This window comes from Centrocercus urophasianus, unplaced genomic scaffold (assembly GCF_019232065.1).
Source record: "Centrocercus urophasianus isolate 14NV4802_14NV808 unplaced genomic scaffold, USGS_Curo_1.0 seq_13, whole genome shotgun sequence".
Classification (NCBI taxonomy): Eukaryota; Metazoa; Chordata; class Aves; order Galliformes; family Phasianidae; genus Centrocercus; species Centrocercus urophasianus.
In genome coordinates, this window is record NW_024884475.1 from 26,133,304 (window position 1) to 26,156,634 (window position 23,331).

At 34.3% G+C, this 23,331-nt stretch overlaps 1 protein-coding gene across 2 annotated transcripts in view; it reads right to left on the bottom strand.

Annotated features, from left to right (window-relative positions):
• SGCZ (sarcoglycan zeta) overlaps positions 1-23,331 on the bottom strand; it is a 146,829-nt gene that overhangs the window by 49,287 nt on the left and 74,211 nt on the right. The gene's annotated exons all lie outside the window — the stretch shown is intronic.

A 23,331-nucleotide genomic window follows, 5' to 3' on the forward strand; every position in this document is an offset into this window, starting at 1 on the left:
CTCGTTTAGGAATCAGAGTTGAACCTAATTTATAAAAACTGGGCTTTAGTTATTGAGGGTAAGACAAAGTCAAAAATTCAAAAACTTTATACAAACCTGTTTTATTATTCTTTTCATATATTCATTATATATAATTTTGAACACTTTTTTAACTACCTCATCAACACTATTCTACATAATTCTATTAAGCTGTACAACTTGAAGAATTTGGATTGCATTTACCAAAACTTTTCCAAACACAACCATGAATGCCTTTGAATGTAACAAATATCATTATTGACAAAAAGCAAAAAAGCCAAAAAAAAAAAAAAAAAAAAAAAAAAGCAAAAAAAAAAAGAGTGCACTGCAAGGCAAGGTCATATAACATATCATTTCTTCTCTTACTATTTTTTGAAGGCACTTTTGAAGGCACAAACTTTTTGAGATATGTAGACTTTTTTTTTTCAGCTTTCAATTATATATGTTAGCTCAAACGTAATGTGGTAAACAATTTTTCTTCAATTCTGATTTGTGAAAGTTTTGTTTCAGCCCAAGAAATAAATATTCCAACATAGTAGGGGGCCTAAACTTCTTCAGAATCCACAAAAGCTGCAAGAAAATCTACTCAGCAGCTGATGTAAGAAAAGTATAACCAATACCAGTATACACCTCTCGGAAACAGCTGAGTAAGTGCCTTAGATAGAAATGATGAGAGGCTAGGAAGATATTTTGGAGGTTTATTACCCAATCCTTCTGTTCTTAGATTTTTCCCTGGACCTTCATTATTGGACATTCTTGTATTTAGCTTATTAGATTAAATTAACTTCTTTTTGTGAGGGTGTGTGACAATAAAAGTTATTCCCATTCTTGAAAGATTTTAAGAAGAAAAAGAAAGGAGTTAAGGAGCCATATAAACAGATTTATTTTTAACTGGATGATGCATTCAGTTTGCACTTTGATCTTCTACAGCCTGTAATCTTTTCCTTTTAATCCATGGCTATCCTCTGAAAGTAACACTTTTCCCAGATGTTTTCACAATAATTATGAATCTTAACTGGTACTCAGTGCCCTGGAAAGTCTGAAATTATTCTGAGCTAATTTCTAAGAGCTCAGGTCTGCTTCTTCTCTCACTGGACCCTACGACCACATTCATGTACTAATTATCTCTGCATTATGGAATCTGGCAGATGAAATTTGCTATTGGACTTGTCCATATTTCCAAATAAAGTGTTATAATTATCAGTGAGACACTGTCTTCAGTGTGACTGGTTTGAGCCGTGCATGTGATGCAATCAAGGGAGCTTCTGGCAACAAAAGCAGCTGCTTAGAACCTTTTTCTCAACACTTGATTTGATTTCCACTTTCCTTATGGTCCTTTGAAGATCATTAGCTCAGGAAAATTCTGTTCTGGGAAAGGAGGTTGTCTTGGCAGACAGCTGCATGGCCAGAGTATATTTTTAAGGAGCCCTTTTCACTTTTCTATAGTCAGTAGAGGAGAAGAGGCTTTTCACTTAGAATATGTCACTCTTTGCAAGGGAGCGTGCTCTCAAACCTATTTTTGTCTTCTTAGCTGAAGCTTAGGCAATTTACACTTTCAGTGTTAATGATCTGATCTGAGATTAGACCTTACTTAAAGATTTTTCAAGGTAACCTTGCCTCATAGGTTTTCTTATGCTCAGGCTCCAATTGTAAATAAAGACCTTGGATATCAAATTTTGAAAGACAGGATAATGAAAGTTTAAGTGAACTAAACTTTCCTTCTCTTATTTAAAAGATAAGAAGAGTGATAGAGAAGCTAGGAACTTACATCTGTATTCCTTACTTCCTAGATATCAAATATGTAGCTGCAAGCTTAAAGTGTGAACCAAATAAAACAAGTGTCTAACTCGTATCAAGTCCAACATTTTATCTCCAGCATGTGCTGCACCACTGTTTCCACAGGAAGTGCCTAAAGAACAGTTTCAAAGTGTTCAAAGGTAGACTAGTCAGAGGAGATAACTACTTAAAGAAAACTTTGTTAAAATCACTGAAATTTTAGATCTATAAGAGGACTATACTATGAAATCAGTGTCAGTCATATGAATGCAAATTAACAGATGTCTGCAGCGTTAACATGGTGGATAATTATAGGTCTGAGTCACTAAATCCGCCACTCACTTAACATAAACTTAAGCTTGCACTTTAATGGACATGATGATGAAGATGATCCACAATATGCCTTTCATTCAGGTACTGATAGGGATTTAGAAGTTTATCATAATTTTTTTTTCCTGGAAATTAGAAATTTAAACCAATGTTTTGATTAATATATAAAAGGACTAAATAAATAAAGATAATTCAGCTCTCCAAATACTGTGAATAAAGAAGATTTGTTCTGAAGACAGATAAACCTTGGAAATTAGTTACTTTCCAGGGTAAAAATGTATAAGAACCATATTGGTATATTAGTAAATCATTTCTTGTAGTTAATGAAAAAAGTTCCAGGCAATACAAAGTTAAAAAAAAATAGAAAACACACACTAAAAAAGTGCAAAGATAGAATCACAAAATGGCTTGGCTTGGCAGAGACCCTAAAGATCATACTCTCCTTGCATTGGCAGGGACAGTTCCCTCTAGATCAGGTTGCTCAAATTTCCACCCAATTTAGCCTTGAACACTTCCACGGATGTGGCATCCAGAGATGCTCTGGGCAGTCTGTGGCAGTCCCTCAACACCTTCTGAGTAAAGAATTTCTTCTTAATATCTTATACCATTTTCTTATAAATTCAGGTTTTTTTGTAGGTTTTTTTTCTTTTTTAATCTAAAATCTAATTCTAAAGTGGAAACAATTGTAATTAAAGAAATAATGGATTTAATTTGTCAGTTTTATCCCTACAGTACTGACCTTCAGCATCACTTTTTAGTTTAGAAGTGTCATGCGAGTATCATTAGTTTCCTTTTATCATTTTATAGAAAACTGGAAAGGAGTTGGACTCTGGAAATTATTTGGTTAAAAAAAAAAAAAAAAAAAGAAAAATAAGAAAAAAATGAAACCTGAACATTCTTGGTATATGTCTACAGTACAAAAGATACAGTGCAGTGCATCATTAAACAAAGTACACATAATAATTTGTGGAGAAGAAATTTAATTCTGCTGGTAAGAGATGTTCTTGTTAATTTGTTTCCTTGATCAATATCTTTACACTTTCCTGCCTTAAAAACGCTCACTGGGTCTCTGACCTCTTATCGGTTGTGTGTATCATCTAGCTTCATGCCACAGAAAACATGCTAGGTATAGTAATTTAAATAGAATAATATGCAGTCCTCCAGAGAGCCACATGTACTGGTAAAGATGCACAGTGATTTTTGCTATAGCCTCCAGACAAAAATAACCTCCTTGTTTTACTTCCTCATATAATGCACCATGAAATTTTTATTATGGCAGGACTCAGTCATGCATAGAAAAGCTTAGTGATAAAGCAGAAGCAAATATTTAAATAGCAGGGGAAAAAAAAGATGTGATGACTTTTCTGGAACTGATTTAAACATCAAACAAAATTTTAAATGTACTTCAAATACAAACATCTCAACTAAAAATAAAACACAACATGCACTGGGAGGAAGTTAATGTGTTAAATGCCTACAGCTTCACTCCTAAGACTAAGCTTGTGAAACAATGAATAAAATAGTATATTACTGAGTTGCAAAGTCCCCAGAAAGATTTTACTATGACAAATATAGGAAACCAATGCAAGTTTTAAAATCCAAACCCAAAACAGTAAGGGTGGAATGACTACCCATCCATGCAAACTATGATTTCTTGTTTTCTAGGTATATCAGTTATTGAATGGATTTGTGACATTAAGGTAAATCCAACAGCCCATCACATTACTTTAAATGTTGAAAAGCAGTATTCCATTTTCTTTTGTGTGGAAGTGTAAACCACATTATTCTGCTATACTGCAATAAGAAAGTATTTCTCATGCTTTTTTATTCTCAAGTGCTAGAACTTGAAAGACAGTAGCATTTTACTCCAGGAAGAAATTGAAGATTTTTTTTAGGAAGAAATGTACAAATCAAAGTATACCCAGACATTTGCAAGTTCTGTCCTGCCATTCTCTATTGAGCGATCATTTCTCTACAGTTTAAATTGTTTTAATTTTCTACTAAGTAACTGAGAGACAAAAAAAATCATACTGCAGTCAGTCTGATAACTTGGATATATGTACATGTTTTAGAGGATTTCCAGTTCCTGAGATGTCTATGACTGAAGAAAGGGAGTATCACTCTAATTCATTTGATGTATAACAGGAAACATGTCATTTTAAATACAGATACATTGTACTACAAAATAAAATGCTATCCACAATCTAAAATGAAAAAAAAAATTACACCAAACCCTTCCAAATTAAACTAGTCCATTATAAGTTCACCTGATTCTATAGGAAATCTGACATAAATGTGTACACTCCAGCATGGCAGTAGGCTCTGGGTTCCATTTTTGTGGCACTTTTCAATATCCAGCAAAGGACTATATGGAAGCAATATTTCCATCACTATTATCTCTATGATAGAAAATTTCAAATTTCTTAAGCTTTAGGCTTAAGAAGGATGAACAAACTTTAACAAATTACATAAATAGTAACGGGAATCTGAAATGAATAGTATAGCTAAGGAAAAGAACCAAAAGAAAACTTGCTATCAATAAGAATTGTCAAAAAGTCTATTTGGTGCATATTAAAATTAATAAATTATATATAAATATGACATAAAAGTAAAGCAAAATAAGCCAGCCAGCAATATTTTATTAGAAATTTTATTTTAGATAAATATTACACTTAATGTTTTACAGAAAGTTAAGGTGGCTGTAACGTGTGGTGAAATGCTGCTACCAGTATTAGAAGCAGCAGGTTCAATAGCAAGTCAGAAATAGTTATCTTTATTTTTTGTTTCTTCACATAGCTATATTAGTTCCTACGATGCTGATATTTCCTGATAAGACTTCCTTCAAGCAGAATCAGTCACTGTTGGATCTTAATTACCTTGACAATATTTCCAGCACTGCTAGTTCTCTATCCCCATATTAAATAAGCAGAAGAAAACATATTTCAAATGAACTCTGATACACCCTACCAAAAAAAGGGGGAGGGGGGGAAGGAATATTGAATATTATGGTTATTTCATTGAGCCTTCCACTGAAAGCACCTGTTACTTATTTCATCAATTGTTAGATGCATTCTGGCTTCATTACTGTTTGATGCAAGCACTATCAATTCTATGGGCGTTTATCATTGGGCTTTGATCAAGACATCAAAAAAGAAATGAGAATAAGAACAGCAATGACAGGAATTATGGTCAATTTGCTGATTATCTCTTGTAATATCTATTATGAAAAGTGTACTACTCTACATATTCAGAAAGTTTCTTTATTGAGATAACCAGTGCTGAACACATCAACATCTATGGTGACGGTCTCAGCATGTATTTTATCAGCTGTAAAGCATAACAATTCACTCCAAAGATTTCTTTGCAGCATTAATGGAACATCCATGGCGTTACTGAGAAAAGTCCCTTTTGGGGGACGCTAGCTATAACAACTACATAACTTTGCACATAGTATTTGGCTTCAAGCAGGAGAAGATAACTTGTAACTCTTCTGTTTTAAGACAAAACCATGACCTACACTTCCACACAGTCACTCCAGTCTTCTTCCTTACAATTCCCCATCTTCTCACTTAGAAAGATTCAGTTAAGTCCTGTTATTTCCTTATCCTTTTTTCCTGTTCATTAGGCTATCTTGGGTGATGCTACACCTATAGATCCTCTGTTTTCCTCCACCCTTCTCTATTACACACCATTCTTGACTCTATGGCTTGAGCTAAATTTCTGAAAGGAAACAACACGTGCTGACAAGTGTTATTCCCACCTGATGGAAGAGTGTGGTTACCTCATATTCATTATCCAGAAAAGAGTAAAATCCACAGTTAAAAAAGATTGCTCTTATAAAAGGGAACTAAGGTGGCTGATACCTATTTAGCTGGCACAGATTATGAAGAGGTTTGCAAGCAGCTAATTACCAAGACACAATACTCTTTGATTTTCAGTACTGCAAGATCTTGAATTGAATTATTTGTCAATAAAATATATAGTCTTTATCAACATATACTGCAAGGAATCAATACAATTTTGAGACTGTTAAATCAAGAGTATCTCATGATTTAGAAAACATCCCATGCATGTCGTGTACTTACCTTTAATTCTGATATACTAACACTTAGAAATCAACCTTAAAAGGTATTAACTCAGATTCTGTTGTTGCACAATCTTTAACCTTGTAAAACATTCAATAAGAAGCTTTGCCTTAGTGCAATGCAAACTTGGCCCATATCTGAGCTCACAATTTGTTATGTCTCCTCTAAAACTTGTGATCTGTGCACGGAAGATATTCATCCCCACATTTGTTGTAGAACATGACTTGGTGGTTCAATGAATTGCTTTTCTATTATAAAATTTGCTTTCAGACTTGCCAGTCAGATTCAAAAGTCCTGTTCTTGAGGATAAAATAAAAATAAAATTCTGTATAGAGGATTATGGTTCAGGAAAAGAGACATGTCACTTTACGGAAACAATTTTCAGTGGTAACAACACTAATATGAAGTTTCCAATTGAAGATAATTGCTAACTTCAATACAGATCTTTTCCAAAAGATATAATTGAAAATTTAACTTTCTTTTCTACTCTGAAACTATTAGGCATTTATTTATATTTCTACAGCTGGCTAGCTTTTCCATACCAGATTAATTTTCCACTACAAACATTAAAAATACTGAATAATTTTTCCCTCCACTGACACAGACTACAACAAATACTGTCCTGTGACTTTCCTGCTTTTCACACTGACATTTAGATTAAAACAGCTTGAGAAATGCTACAGACCTGGCTCATTTCTTCAACCTGTAGAATTAATCAGTAAAGTTCTAAAGACTGAATTTCTTTTAAATTCAAGACTGGAAAGCAATATGGGAAATTAAAAATTAGTTTATTTCCTATCTTCAGTGCTAAAACAAGTGCATTAGTGTTTGAGTATTTTTCCTACTTCTGCATAAAGAAATAAATGAACTTGCAGGCACATAAAAAAAATTAGAAAAGGTTATAAAAAAGATTATTTGTTTGTATTCCTTAGTACTAACACTATAGCGCTATGTTGTGCTTCTGGCAAACAGTCACACTCTTATAAAGGTAAAGGTATGATCAAACAGCTTTAGGCAATTTTGTCTCTATCCAAATACCACAAATATTGTCAGTGCAAATCATTATACTCACATTTCCATTATAATCTTATTGATATTATTTTATAACCTTATTAAACTCAGTGTAAAATATTTCTAGTACAACTGATTTCTTTCCAGTGAAACTAGAAGAAATTTAACAAGATTTTTCTTTGTACATATTTATCCTTAAAGGCAGTGAAATAAAATGTTCCATTATGTGTTTTCAGCTCTGAGTTTTGAGCAAAGGTAACTAAAAAAAATTGACTTGGTTTGTGTATGCCACAGAATGACTTTTGTGGAGAAAAATTATTTGGTTTAGAATATTCAAAATGCATAAATATATGAAAATAATATCAAAGTCGTTTAAATGCTGCTTATGCAACATTACAGTAAATCAAGAGATTTAATTTAAATTTTACAGAATGTTCTTCAGGATTACAGGAGTCTGTCTAGTAATTTTTTCCTTTCTCGAATCTTGTCAGCCCTTCCAGGATTTTGGACCTTTCTGTTCTTTGAAAACTAATGACTTAGAACATTTTATGCTTAAACTCAAGTGTATAATTAAAATAGAATTTGTCATTAACACTTAGCTGATATAGAACTATGCAAAGATACTATTTAGTCTACCAGTTCTGATTTAAATAAATATTAAATTAATAAAATTCCTATTGTTATATTGTAATTAAATCAATGCATCTACACATTTGACCATAAAATGCAATGAAAAGAATTTATTAGTTTTTCAGATATTTGTTTTTTAAAGTTGCTTAACAATGAAATAAACAAAGTAATATTAACTGATTTACATTCAAAGAGCCCATTACTCTAAGTCTCCTCAGACAAAAATTTTCCTTTTGTTTTCCCTTATGAGCAGGTTCTCATAGGATATTTGTTATGGAAAAGTGACTTATAGATTTATTTTTAAAACAAAGATTACTAACAAGAATATCAAGTCTGAAGAATTTAAAGGAACAAAATATACCTAAAAACAAAAAGCTATAAAGATAATAATAAAAAATGAAATAGTCATCAGAAACTTAAAGATAATTTAGAACACTAAAAAAAGGGAAAAGTTTCAGAATTTATTATTTATGCAGTTGCAAAAATAAAAATAATTAAGAAAACAAAACTAGAAAGACACCATCTCGAAGTGAAAATAAAAGCCATATACTGACTATTTCCCAGCTCTGGTTTCAGTAATGTAAGTGTATTTTCAATAACGAAAGGAATTGTCTTTATCTTTTCTCAGGATGCAGTATGGTGTTATCTTTTGCTTCTCAGCAAAGAAAAAGCTTACACAAGTTTTAACGCCAGTCTTCGCCCAGTTTCTCAAATTATATGGCTTACCAAAAAAAAAACCCAAAAAAACCAACAAGCAAACAACAACCAAAAAAAATAATTTAAAATGTTTACCCCGATATTTTCATTGCCTTTAAAATACAACCTGAATAACACAACTGAAAGAGGGAAGTCCTGAATTAGAGGACAGGGTTAATCAACTACTGGTAGCAAAGAGCAGAAACTTTTTTGAGATTAAAGAAATATTTCACCATTAAAGGTTCTAACAAAATCTGAACATAGACCATAATTTTCATTTGTTCAGAATCTGACCATGCATTCATTCATCACATTCATTAAGGATTCAAACCAAATTCCGATAATAAGTATTCAAAGTAGAAGAGGCCAATCAAGAACTGATCTTGAAAATTCCAGTTTTCCTTCAGACAACAATTTAAAGCAATATCAATTTAAAGCAATAATACTTCTGATATTTTGTATCAGGGTGTCATTTATAGTTAAGCTCTTATAACCCCCTAAAAATGCCATTATGTTTAAGAAATAATTTCTCACTAGTGAACTGCAAAGACTTTGGGGCTGTCTGAACTTTATAATGCAAACTATCTTGTCAGTCAAACACAGACCTGTTGTAATCTATTTTAACTGCCTCTTAATTGGTAACTGGCTGCATGATAATTCCTCCCCTGAAGAGCACATTGCTTTTGTTTTTAACTTTATCCATTTTACCATGGGGGATTATGCAGATGAGTACATGAGATTGTCAGGCAATAAAGTAGAAAGCAATGAAAAATAAAACAATTCTAACAGACTGACACATATTCACTCTTTTTTTTCTTTTTTTTTAATTCATCTTTGTTGTTGCTTTCTTCCAGCGACACAGCAAAAAACCTGAAGTGAATTATTTCAATAATATTAGAAAATATTTTCTGCTTAAATGTCAAAGTAAAAAAAAAATTTAGCTATATTTCAGCTAACCTGCAACCCTTACTTCAGAAAATCTGCATTGCTCAATTTTCATCCTCTGAGCATATTTATGTTATGTTTTGAATTTATTCATCTTTTATCCAGAGTGGTTATGTTTCAGTTAGTTTTGAAAACTATCCTTACATATATATATATATATATATATTGTATATGGATGGTGTAACAGATGTATGGAACCTGCATCAGGAGACCTTTGAATCAAAACATCTATAATATAAATGCATAGATCTTTTAAATTGTTATGATTCTTTTAATAGCCTGATAATAAATCTAAATATATCATCTTCAGATCTCTTATTCACTAACTTCAGTAACTCTACTAGCAATTATACAATGCTTTCATCTGTCTATAATCAAAAATGAAACATGCAGAACAATGCATAAGATGTGGGAAAAACACATCAAAACTAGTTTTGTTTCATCTGGCTAACATTTGCTAGTCAGTCTTGTTTTCAATCAATACAATTACAACAACCATGATGATACACAGTTGTATTTCTCAATTTCCTGAGCCTTAATTCAACTAATTTGTTTCCTGTGCAACTATCAGCAAAAGCTCCTACTTCAGCCAGTCTTCAAACATTAGCCATCCATCAGATCCTCTTTCAAGGAGTCTGTCATGAAACTGCATTTTAACAATGTGTTCTTTCTAGGTCAGTTCTTTTCATGCACCCAGTATCCTTAGGGAAAAAGAATTCTAATTAAGAATATTTCTACCCTGAGTCAGCATTTGTGTAGCTTGTACAAAAAGCTAAAACAAATTATTAAAACAAAAGTACATAGAAGGCAAGGTAAACCTAACCATAATCTACATTATCTTCCTCACGTACTATTTATTGTGCAAAATTACTGCTGACAGTGGAAGCATAACAACACTAGTCAGTGTTCACATAGAGGGAACTGGAAGTTTTCAGAACTCATGCTCTTCCCACTGTATTACATGAAACAGACTTCCATGCTGTTTTCATGCTAATACGCAAACTGAATCAGGCAAGAGACAATCAATTTCATTATTTGTTTTACTTTTTATGTTGTATCTATAAATGATAATGAATATCTCATTTCCAAACCAGGAAGGCTGCATTTTCAAAACAAAGCTCTTTCTATGAAAAGTTTCCAAAATATAACGTTCCCAACAATCAAAATATAAAGAAGTTAAATGCTCTCCTGTATAATCTCTCCAGTTGCTCTTTTTAACCAATGCCCTAGCTAATTCCTGAACAAGCAGTTGGAGACAAAGTTGCAGATTTTAACTTTATAATCTCTCATCATCCCTTGTTGGAGCATGAACCCTTGTTATCTCATGTCTGAACAAAATGGTATGTCATCCACCTAGAAGAAGGCATCATAGCCCCAGCTCCCATTTTAAGCAGCCAGGAGGGGCAGTCATATCTTCCCTGGCCCAGGCATTTAGATATCCTTCTGTTCACTTAAGAAAGGCCAGGGAGGGACAGATACTGCACACCTGGTTTTCATGCCAGAATAAAACAAAGAATGGACAAAACCATCACCCAACTCAGGACCTGGGAAATACTCTGAGTCCCTGAGAAGATTTCTCTATCAGTATTTTTATTGAAAAGCTGGTCTGCAACTGTAAGATATTATTCTTTTACATCAGTGTCTCAAAGCTTGCTGGGGACACAGATGTACAAGTCCAAGCAAGTCCTGGGCAAGGGTTGAGAAATCCTTTGTCTGGAGAACACTGATGGACAAGTCCTAGGCAAAGGTTGCAAAATCCTTTGTCTGAGGGACAGTGATGGACAAGGCCAGGGGCAACAAGAGAGAGATAAGCTGCAGCTTAATGGCTGTGAAGCAGCCTTTTGTGTGGGCTTATCTCAAGGAAGATGGCCATCTCAGGGGGTACTCACATGACTCTTGCTCAAGCGCCCAGGGACATCACCATAGGCAAGAGAAAAAGAAGGATAAAAGACGAACTGAAAACCATGAGGTTTAGGGTTTTTCTGGCAGCACATTCCTCATGAAGAAGAGGTTTCTGCCAATGAGAAGCCTCACAACCTACCTCTCTCCCTCCTGGACTTACTCTGCACTCTGCCACGATGTTGAAGAAGAACAAAGGTGTCTGCCATCAGATTCCTCACTATGGAATTTCTGCATGCTGACGGACTCTCTTAGGCTGCCACCTGAGTCCTGCTGCTTCCTCCCAGAATGGCTCTGCGACTTCTTCCTGCTACCTGCTTGCTGCCCAAGACCAGCCACACTGCTGCTGCTCTCCCCCCCTCCGGCTGCTCTTGCCTTGGACCTTCAAAACGGCGTGCAGTGGGACTACTGCTGGATCCTGGTGGTGACTATCCCCACTTTATGCGATTCTTGCTTCTTTCCTGTCTTTTCTATTGCCTTCCTTCCCTTCCCCGTCTCCCTGATTAGGATTTATAATAAGCTGGTTGGACTGACCAACATTTGAACCGTTATTTCTTAATCTCACGCCTCGTATACAGATATTAAAAGAATCTCATCTCCCTCCTATAAATTGGAGCCAGACAGCAATGTTGCTCTGTATGTTTCTAGAGCAGGTTGCCAAACTTGTTTCAGACTCCCATGGAATTTTTTAGCTCTAAAAGAACATGATTTACACAACTCAGCATCTTTTGCTCAAGATTATAAAAAAGCCTAAAGTATTCTGTCCTCTTTTTACACCCTTAACCACTCATCACTGTGACAGTTCCATGACATGGACAGAGAACTCATAAAGAGACTTCACTCTCAAGGCAAAGTCCTTCACAGTCATGGATGTTCACTTTGTAGAAAATGATTTGTCTAAGTGATCTTCTCTAGTTGAGTCATCATTTAATCCAACATCCTCAACTACCAGTTCAGTACCAATACTTAAAAACTCTTATCATAACGAAGCAGAAGTCATTCATGTTCTAGATGAAATTTACTGCAAAAGAGACAAAAAAAAAAAAAAAAAAAAAAAAAAAAAGAGTCTTCCCAATCTCAAATGCTATCCAAACAAACATATTTTCCAAATTATTTTTCCCTTAGGCCACAAACAGTTCAGACGTTAAACTTTTTTTCAGTTACTGACAGGCCACACTCATAAGAATTCACTTGCAGTGTCGCCAGGACCTAACACATTTTATTAGACGCTATCATAAGAGGCTCTGAGAACATTTTAAAACAGTTTTGCACAGCATAAGACTATTGGAATTTAAACCATGTAAGGTACTTTATCCTCTCGCAAAACTGTCTTGCGTCAACTACTTCAGCTTGCTTTAATATCATAAGAAAATGTCCTTTATACCACAGTATCCTTTTAAGCTTGAAACACCTCTATCTTGTATTGTCCCATATCTTTTCCTTAATATACTGTATAAAATGAATACTTGTACTCTATGTTGCACATTCACTTTTACGGAACTAATATTGAATCCCTGTATCTAGTGTCTGAAGGCTCTTCCCAAGTCACAAATCAGGAGAGGACTGAAAAATTTAGACATGACCATTCTTAAAATGTTGCAGCAGAACAATAAACAGGATGGAAATTTCAAAGAATTTAGAAGTAAAATAAAGTCCTGCTTCACGTGATGAATTTTGAGGTTCTTGTTCAGAATATCACAGAATCACAGTGGTTGGAAGGGACCTCGAGGAATTCGTGAGTCCAACTCCTGTGCTAAAGCAGGTATTCCACAATAGGTCACATAATTAGGCTTACAGAGGGGTCTTGAATATCTCCATAGGAGACTCTACAACCTCTGTGGGCCACCTGTTTCAGGTCTCTGTCAGCCTTACCATAAAGAAGTTCTGCCCCATACTAGTATGGGACTTGCTGTGTTCAAGTTTTACGCCATTGTTCCCGTCACTACACACCACTCAGAAGAGCCTCATCCATTTGCCTCTCACCTCCCTTTAGATGTTTATAAATATGTATAAACATATATAAATATGAAATCAGAAATCAGTTTAACACTGGATTACAAAAGTCTGATTTTCAAATTCAAATTTCAAAGCTTGAGGCTCAAGGTGGCTGGAATGGGATGGACAGTAACTAAGTGATTGAATTCTTATAACTTAAAATGTTTTCTCAAGTCATTCATTCTACTCTATAGCACAGATTAGATTAATTTATATGCTGTAATCTCTAAAAGTGGAAGAAATAAAAATATTTTGCTTTACTGATGTCAGGAATAAAGGGATTCATATCCAGTTTAAACAACAAAATAATTAAAACTCTCACTAAATATTATCTCAGTGAAAGACTATTTGAAAAAATTTCAGTTCATTTAGAATTTTTAGGCAATGGTAAGGTGAAAACACATTTGTGTTTAAAATCACAGGCCTCCTGCATTTGAAACAAAGGAAAGAATGTATAAGGCTGCAGACACATATATACAGACTTAAATGTGAACAAATTCAAGGATTGCTAGCAACTTCTTCGGTGATTTTTTTTTGCAACATCTATGCTGCCTTTCATAATCATTCCAAGGATACAAAAGTGTCTACCTGTTCTGATAGTGTTCCAGTCTCTTATTCTTCCCACAGGCAGCAGAGTGTCCAGGGCCCCTTTGGATCTCCTGAGGACAGCTCTTTCTCTATTTGTCCAGCCACTGACTAATCTAAGGCTCATTTAAAGTATGACTATGAAGTATAAGGAAAAATTTCACAATTGTCTTTAATTTACTGTTAGAACCCACACAAACACTTCTGAATTATTAAGCTAATTTCATAATTAAAATTGAAATAATAGTGAATCATATGAATCAGCGTCACTGAGCTGCCATATGCCTAATTGTACAAGGATTTCTAAAGGTTAAGACAAAACTGTATGGCATACTGACAATTCATATTTATTCTAATTGCAACAATTTGGTAGAAAATTGCATTGGCCATTAAATCACTTTCAAACATTCTTTCTCAAAACAAAGCCAGCCTTTATCACAATGCCAGCCTTTATCACAATGCCAGCTGTCAGGGATGTTTTGTACTTTAGAGATACAAACTTTGGATGTATAAAAGCCAAAATGTCATTGCCAGCACAGGAGCTGATTTGTCCAACAAAACAAACACAAAAATAATACCAAATGTACCAATTTCTATGATTAGTACTTTTTATAGCTTTCAAGATGTTGTTTCATTATACACCTACTGTAATGAATCAGTACAAGTATTTCACATCTGTTACACATACATTTGTCTAATTTGGGACTTAATATTTTAAGATCATGAGATATTATCAGAAACAATAGACTTAAAAATTATTTTATTAAAAATGAAAATAATTTTCTTAATGGATGACTAGTTCAAAAATTGATTGAAGTGTCTGCCTCACTTCTCTTGGGGGGGGGAAATCAGAAAATTCCTAAGGTATATAACAAGCTACAAGCTGCTACTTTCTTCTGGACTGAGTACTTCTAATCCACACTGACTGTCCTTTCCTTTGAACAAAACACTGATCTTACATGTCATTGTTGCTTCACATGTTAAGGAATTTCAGGGGGATTTAATATTTGTATATCTTGTATATGTCATAATATGCATGCATCTTCAGGCTTTCTTTGTGTTATGCAGTATATATGTAGGTTGCTCCAGAAGTACTGCCTAATATTTATTTCCATGGAAACTATAACAGATACAAAGAGCACAATAACATTATTTGATAGAACAAGTTTTCAGCTACAAAACCATTGTCTATGAATTATTATCCATGACAAACAAGAGCTTCTGTGCATAAAAATCTGCATCAATCAAGGTGACCCACTGTTGCTATTGCCACTGCTAAAATTCAACATCCACCACCTCAGTGTGTTCTCCACTGTTCAATTTCCATCAGCATTCACTTAATGTCAACGTGTACAATTTTTTCTGCAAGGAGAAACTCAGTGACACACCTTTGCTTAATATGCACTTTCATGACAGATGCCATTTTGTCAGATGCCCCTCTGACTGCCATCTGTTAAATGGCAACAAAATGGCAGTAAGGTTCAACCTCCACAGCCATACCACCCATCATCTGCCTCTGACATCATGAGCTACTGCAATAAAATAGAAGGCATTATTTTCAGAGCTGCCCTTCTGTGTATAAACTGAAATGCTATGAATTCCTCATTAAAAGGAAAATTTGTTTCTGTTCTGGAGTGTGAGATTCTGAGAGATTAAAACAAAATCTGAAAAACACATCTGCTTAGAATTTCAGTCCTTGAAAACAAATATTGAGCCTTCACCAAGAGTTGTTTCTTTTTAAGAGAAACTTCTTTAGACTTATGTTTAATGCTCAATCTCAATGTATAACTAGCTAAAGACGGCTTATTCATGTGCTTATTTTTTGAGAGCTCTTCAGTGAAGCCCAGACCTTCCCGAAACAATTTTGCATTTTTTGATATTGTTGATGAATTTCTCTACAAGGTCACGCATTTGAAACCATAGCAACAGACAGCAGTTTCCCTTCCTTTTATCTTCAAGGAACATATCATTGCATTAATTTTAAATTGGTTTACTCTCATCTTCTGGGCATGATACACTGTACTGTTGTCAAACTGTGAAGCTCTATATATATATATAGAGAGAGAGAGAGACCAAAATTAAATTTTACATAGTATGATCTCTCCTCTTGCATGTGATGATTGCCTATCACCAAAGTTATCCAAGAAAAACACTGAATTTGCAAGCCAAAAGCTATTAAGGAGGGAAAGCAATTTTACACAGTAGTCTGAGAAATGCCTAAGTCCAACAATATTTATGAAATGTCTTATCTCTTTGACAAAAAAAAGAGAAAGTTTTAAAGATCAGAACAATAATTAATCTAGCTTCCAACACAATGTAGAATACAGAGCTTTAAAACAGTAACTTCTTAAATAGTTGATCTTCCTCATCCATTCATTAAGCAAACTACTATACTCACCTCATTAAAAAAAAAACAACTATGTATATATTTATTAAAATATGCATGCAGACCCAAATTCTAAAATAATTTCAAATATATGAAAACAAAGTACAGTCAGAGTTCAAATCTGGAAGATTTCCTCATATATATCAACCTTAGTTATATTAGTAGTAATGTTTCTTGTACATTTTCACAGAATTATAAGATAGTGAGTGATAAACTCTTAGAGACATCAGGTGAGAGAAACTGTGGCTGTTAAACTGAATCTCTCTTTCTTCACATTAAAGAAATTAGCTGTGAAGTTCTTTCAAGAGGAAAATTTCTTCTTGCATTTAACAAAATTTGTGTATTCACACTGCACAAGATATCTGTATCTGTTTTACAGCCCAAATTCATCCTTGAGGCTACTTCAAGATTTAACATACTAACTACAGGTACCATGTACGATGGTCATCTCCAGAGTCTTTAGGGAGAGAACATTTTTCAGGAAATATAGAAGGACTGAAAGCACTAAAAGTAATGCAGGTAATAAAAAATATCTGCATGCTTTCTTGGCATTTCAGGCTGTATATATCAAGAACTTTAGAAGTAACTTTACCAGCTGATATTGCCTTAATTTAGCTTTCACTGTATGTATTAACATTTTAAAAGCCATCAATCATTAAATTATCATTATTATTATTTGATGAGGATGGCATAGACTCAATTTAACTGCTGAGGCAGTTGCCTTCCCTATTTCAGTCTCTTCAATTGCATAAAATCCTTCTATTTGTTAAATGCTTCCAATTGATATCACATATTTGCCAACATCTAGAAGGACAGGATCTGGTTGTTTTCCAAACAAGTTTGAATATCCTTACAGAAAAACACATGGACAGATGGCCTTCTTCTCTACTGATCTAACATTAGAAATGTGCTTGAAGGGAAATTCTGTCAACATCTCAAGTCATATTTTTGCCTTATTTACTTCAAAACATTATCTAACATGGTAAAATTCATTAGTATGTTTTATATTAGCGTTCTATTTGATCTTATTTGACTCTTGAAGATCTTCTGGATATCTATTCGTCTTACTGCTGTGAAAGGAAAGTATGCAACAATCTACTAAAATAAAAGCTATAGAAGAACAATATTTTCATAAACATTTCTAAGTATGTTCTCTACTATTTAGTTCAGTTGGAATAAATACTATCCCCAACACCACACAAATATTTAGGTGGGATGAAAAGAGTACAACTCTCAGAATGCTTTTAGCAACCCAAAGCCTGGTCAGTCACACATCAAAATGTTGATTCAAGCATGGTTGTCTGATTGAAGATTTCTAAGTCAGGATAATTAATATTAATAAAAAAGGGGAAAACATTAAGCAAATAATATTGAGACAAACCTGACAAAGCAAAATATGGAGACAATGGCAAGAAATAAACTTCCCCGTCTCAGCAATTGATGGCCATCAAGATACAAGTCCCAATTCCAGAAAGATGAACCTGGACTTTGCAAATGATAAGCCCGTGAAACCAAGGGTGTTTCTGCAGTCTGGGAAGGTGCAGAAAACTACAGAGCTCTGCAAAGTCATAGAGGAAATGTGAAGAGGAAAAAGGAAGCAAGAATAACAAAGAGGAAGAATAAGTAGTAAAAGGTATTAAAGGGTCATGTTTCTCCTGCTGTTAGTATGGCAACAACAACAACAACAACAACAACAACAACAAAAAAAAAAAAAAAAAAAAAAAAACGGGGAGAGAGAAAAGACATGGATAAATCTGTCTTCCATGTTTCCATGCTGAACGACAGTGAACTACAGAAAATCACAGAATCACAGAATTGTAGGGGTTGGAAGGGACCTCCAGAGATCATCGTGTCCAACCCCCCTGCCAAAGCAGGTTCCCTACACCAGGTAAAATGATATAAGTTAGACCATTTTGAAGTCAATACTGAGAGATAGTACACTACAAACTGTTGACAAAATCATTAGGATATTAAGGTAACTCCAGGACTTATTTATACAAACCAAATGTTTTTTCTGTAGATCTAATACACAATTTTTCTTCATAACTTCTTGTTAAAAATTGATTAAAATAGAAGTACACAAACTTAATTAAAATTGAACCTTTGATTTATTATTGGGGAGAAAAAAAAAAAAAAAAACAGAAAATGCTTACATAGAGGTTTATTGTGACTATATTTCCAGCAGTGAATCACCAACAGAGATCTAAATGGGCTCTTCTGCCTATGTCTAGATTTTTAATACAGAAAAAGAAAATAGCTCTCTGTACCACAAAGTGTGAGGAAAGATAATAGGGTCTAGAAGACAGGTTATGTTCAGAATTTTTTTCCTAATTTATTGGCATGCAATCATGAATTACCAGGAAAGCAAAAACTAAAAGAAACTGAGGGAAAAATCATTTGTATCCAAGTCAGGTTTCTATTGGAAATATTACAGTATAAAATACATTTCTATTCTTAAAATGATTCTAAACAGATTAAAATAACAATACAAACCTTGACAAATTGTGTTCAAAGATATCTAAGGATTTAAAGGTGAGGTTGCAAGGAAAAGCATCAAGATGCCTTCTGTGAAGATTAACCTGAAATCAAACCTATCTTATAAAAATAGGTCTAACCCCCAGTAACTGATACCCATGGTACCTCAGATCTCTTCAATGCTGAGCTTTTTTTTTTTTTTTTTTTGCAAAAAATAAGTTAGACACTGAAGGTTTGGTCCTGTCCATAAGCAAAGGTCACACTATCTTATTTGAACTGAACATCTAGGCACCTCTGTCCTGACAAAAACTGGCAAAATCGTATACTATTCAGAATGGTGGACTGTACAAACAGCAATTTAATTCATTAGTCTGAAACATGAGAAAGCCTATGAATGCACAAGCCTTAATAATCTATTTTAGACTCTTTTCAACACAACTAACAGAACATTTATATTGTTCCAGATTCATTTTATTTATTAATTTGTTGATGCTTATTATTCACCCCATTCCGGATTTCAACTATTTCAGGTTTAAAGAAAAAAAAAAAAGATTCCACTTATGTGTTGTGATCACAAAGTTTCTGTCAAAGAAAACTCAGAAACATTACTTGCATATGGTCCTGGAAATGAAGAACTGCAGATGACTTGCAAAAATCAAGGCAATTGTGGGTGAATGCTCTTTGAAAGCAACCAGCTAGGATGCATTTTTATGGCTATATACTGAAAAAACTATTTTCTTTAGTAAAAGATCTGTAGCTATAAATATGAGCTGGTAGTGACATAAGGAAAAGCTGACATGTTTAAGTTGCAAGTACTCAACAATCTTTAGATATTGTGGCAACCAGCACAAACAGAAAAGTAAATTTGTCTATTATTTTACTTAATCAAAGGCATAGCCAAAAAAGGGGGAAAAACAGATGAGCAGATTTCATGTTATTCTGTCTTGGCAACTATTCAGAAGGTATTAATGTCCCATTGTGGGCATTAGTGGGTTTGCTTTCTGGCTTGGGATCTCATCCAATGAATATGCGTACTGATCTGGAGGAGCAGCGTTTTGAAAAATATGTCATTCTGCTGCATGTTCAGTCCTTAGGTTTCCCATGACAGTGCATAAAATACGGATTAGGAACAATTTACTGAATATTCAAATTCTTAAGGGCTGTGCTTCTCAGAATTACCTTGGAAGATTTGTCTGAAGATTTTACTACATGCAGCCTGATACATCATGTATATAGAACAAAGCAAATCTCTTGAAAGCTGCTTCAGTGATGAACGATCATGAAGCATGACAAGGTACAAAATAGCATGCTTCACAGAGGTCACTATAACTCCCCAAAAGAATTCAGTTTAGTAGACTTCTAAGTCTGCACTCTTCAAGCACAGAAGAGAAAAAGAAAAATAAAGAGACAGGTGTGGAAATTATGAAGATCATTACAGACATTACATCATTATCTCTCCCTGGGTGTAATTTAATGCTTCAAATGATTAGCCTCATCATTATTTTCTTTTTATAAAGAATTTTATTTAAAGACTGCAGCCTTAGTTTATATAATCAATTCTTCTTAGTTACTGTATCTAGGAAAGCATATTTAAATTCTCAGTAGATTTCTATCTAAATCAAAGTATGTTTTCCAAACTATTATGACTCAGTGTAAGCACCCATATGTTTCTGAGCAACAGTTTACAGTAGATTTTAACCAGCCAATTTTGAAAACTGATTAGCACATAAGATATGTAACAGTATCATCTCTACAGTTCTTCTCTTTTCAGTCACTCCTTTGTGGAATCAGCTTGGTAAAAGTTTTAATTAAAATTGCAGGAAACCACTCACATGCACTAGCAGTCCTGGGATATATGCAAACAGCCAAGTTTATAAACTTAGCAGTGATTGTTAAATACATACCCTCTTTATTGCAAGCCTAAAACAACATACCTAGCCAAGAGTAACTGGACAATTCTCTGTGATTTCTGAAGGAAAAAAAGCACTCCCATTTGCAGATGTTCTTCTGGGAAAGATGTGAATACAATGTATCTAAATTGTCTGTGAATTGATGGTATATGAGGGCTGCTCTGAAAGTAATGTCTTCTATTTTAATACCACAATGTCAGATGGGGATAGCAGAGGGTAAACCTTCCTGTTAATATCTTATTACATTTTGTTGCTGTGTGACATGTAGCAGCAGAGCAGTCTGACAAAGTAACATCTGACATGGAAGCGCACAGAAAGCAAAGGTGTGTCTCTGTGTGGAAAACTGCATCCAGTTTAACCTCTACTGCCATACAGCCAACATCTAACTCTGACATTGTTGGCCAACATAATAAAAGAGGAGGCATTACTTTTGGAGCAGCCGTCAAAGAACTGAATATTCTAGAGTCTAATATAACAATGATGCTAATACTTTCACAAAATTACAAGAAAAGACACTGACATACAATGCTTAATATCTGTTTCTACTAGCAGGCCTATGGAGGGGTCAAAAGATTTTTACATCAATCATTTAATCCTTTTGCTCATGCAGCAGAAATTGATCTGAGAATCTGACTTCTATTTCCTCAGTAATGACCTTAGTAAGATAAAAATGTATTTTCCCAGTAAAATGTACTTTAGTATATATTGTCATTTTACTTTGCTTTCCTTAACATGGAAATTAAACAAGTGAAGTACTGTTAAGATTGCCAAGTCAGGAAATTACGAAATCAGCAAGTTGCCATTGTTTCTGACAGCTCAAACCATCTTCTTTTTCACTTTTGCACTTTACTAAAACCATCTCCTAAATGATACCTAACTATTATTGTTCCAATGAAATATATATTTATAATGTGGCAAAACTGCACTGAAAGACTGGTGCAGTTAAGATTCATGCTTCATGTCTTTGTAAATATGGAAACACATCAGGAATGCAGGAGGATGGCTATGACATTTATATCTCTGGGTTCACTATACGTATGTGGTGCTGGTCTTCTAATAGCACACTGGAGTTCATGCAAACACTGTCTTTTAGACCTTCTGAATAGTTCGTGTTTCATTTTTAAATATTTTTCTTCTCCAGAATCACACTCAATCTACCAGAAAAGTCTGTCCAGTTTTTAAATACATTTACCATCAGGATGAGAAGTGTTTGTTCTATACATGTTTATTTATATACAAAATATATATGCTCCTTTCAGTTCCTCTTCTCTCAAATAAAACCTGCTAGCTCTGTTTCTAACATTGCAAAAGAAATTCCAGAGTCCTGAGTTTCTTACTTACATAACATCATCTAAAATAGCTGTGCAATGCACTTTTAAATCTCTAAATGCTCTAAAAATTTGTCCTAAAAATAACAACCTGCTGATTATTAAAGTCTGTTTAAAATTTTTAAACCTAATTCATTTACCTCCAATGATACTGTACTGTGAGCAGACACTGACACACTCACAATGCTTGAGACAGACTGACACTCTTCGCAGGGTATTAAGGTAATCTTTTCCTGTAGTAAGAAGCTCCCTACTGGGGGCTACTATTATACTTGAGGTGATGATTAGATCCAATTTTTCAACCCTATCAAACAGTAGAAATGGAACTTGATAATTTCAATGGCAGTGTATCAGCTTGTATAGTCTCCTAGAGCAAACTGGCAAAGCCTCTTCCCCAGTGTAGTCTCCCCCCTGCCTTCCTTCCAAACCCCTGATTTGGGAAAAATGGAGAGAGATCATCTGACAGAGTTAAATAAACTATTGCTTTCTATAGTCAAGATGGGCAAATATTAGCAAAGTCTCTCTTGCCTGAAACGCAACAGCATTGCATTTTGTAACAATTTGTGAGATTATTAGTGTCACAATAATCTGGAGATTATTAGTGTCACTCTGAACAAATGCTATACAATGGGAGAGTACACCATACTGATGAAAAGTGAGAATAGTTTATAATGATGCAAGGACACACTTTTAATCTGGGAACTGTGTCTGGAGAGAAGATAAGTCATCCGTATATCCTCCTTTGTAATCCAGGCATTAAGAATCAAATTTTGATGAAGTGAATAGCAATGCATTTACAATAATGAGCTCAATTGATCATTGCACGCTAGGAAATATTAAGGTAGCTAAAATCATTTCAAAGATTACATTAAATCTACAAAATTTTAGTTGGAACCTGGCCTGGAACGGAAGTGCTACTTCTCCAGGTTAGTGCTCCAACAAACACAAGACAAGAGGGACATAGAGATGCTGGAGCGGGGCCAGAAAAGGACCACAAAGATTATCAGAGAACCAGATCAGTCTCCTACAGAGACAGGCTAATGGAGCTGGGCTTGTTCAGCTTGGAGAAGACTCTGGATAGACCTCCAGTCTTCTAGTCCTTGAAGGGAGTTTATGAGGAGAGGGCCCAATTTTTTACATGGTCTGATACTTACAGGACAAGAGGGAACGGTTTTAAAATAAAAAGGGAGATTTGGATTAGATGGTATTAGGATGGTGAGATGCTAGAAGAGGTTCCTCTAAGAAGCTGAGGATAACTGAAG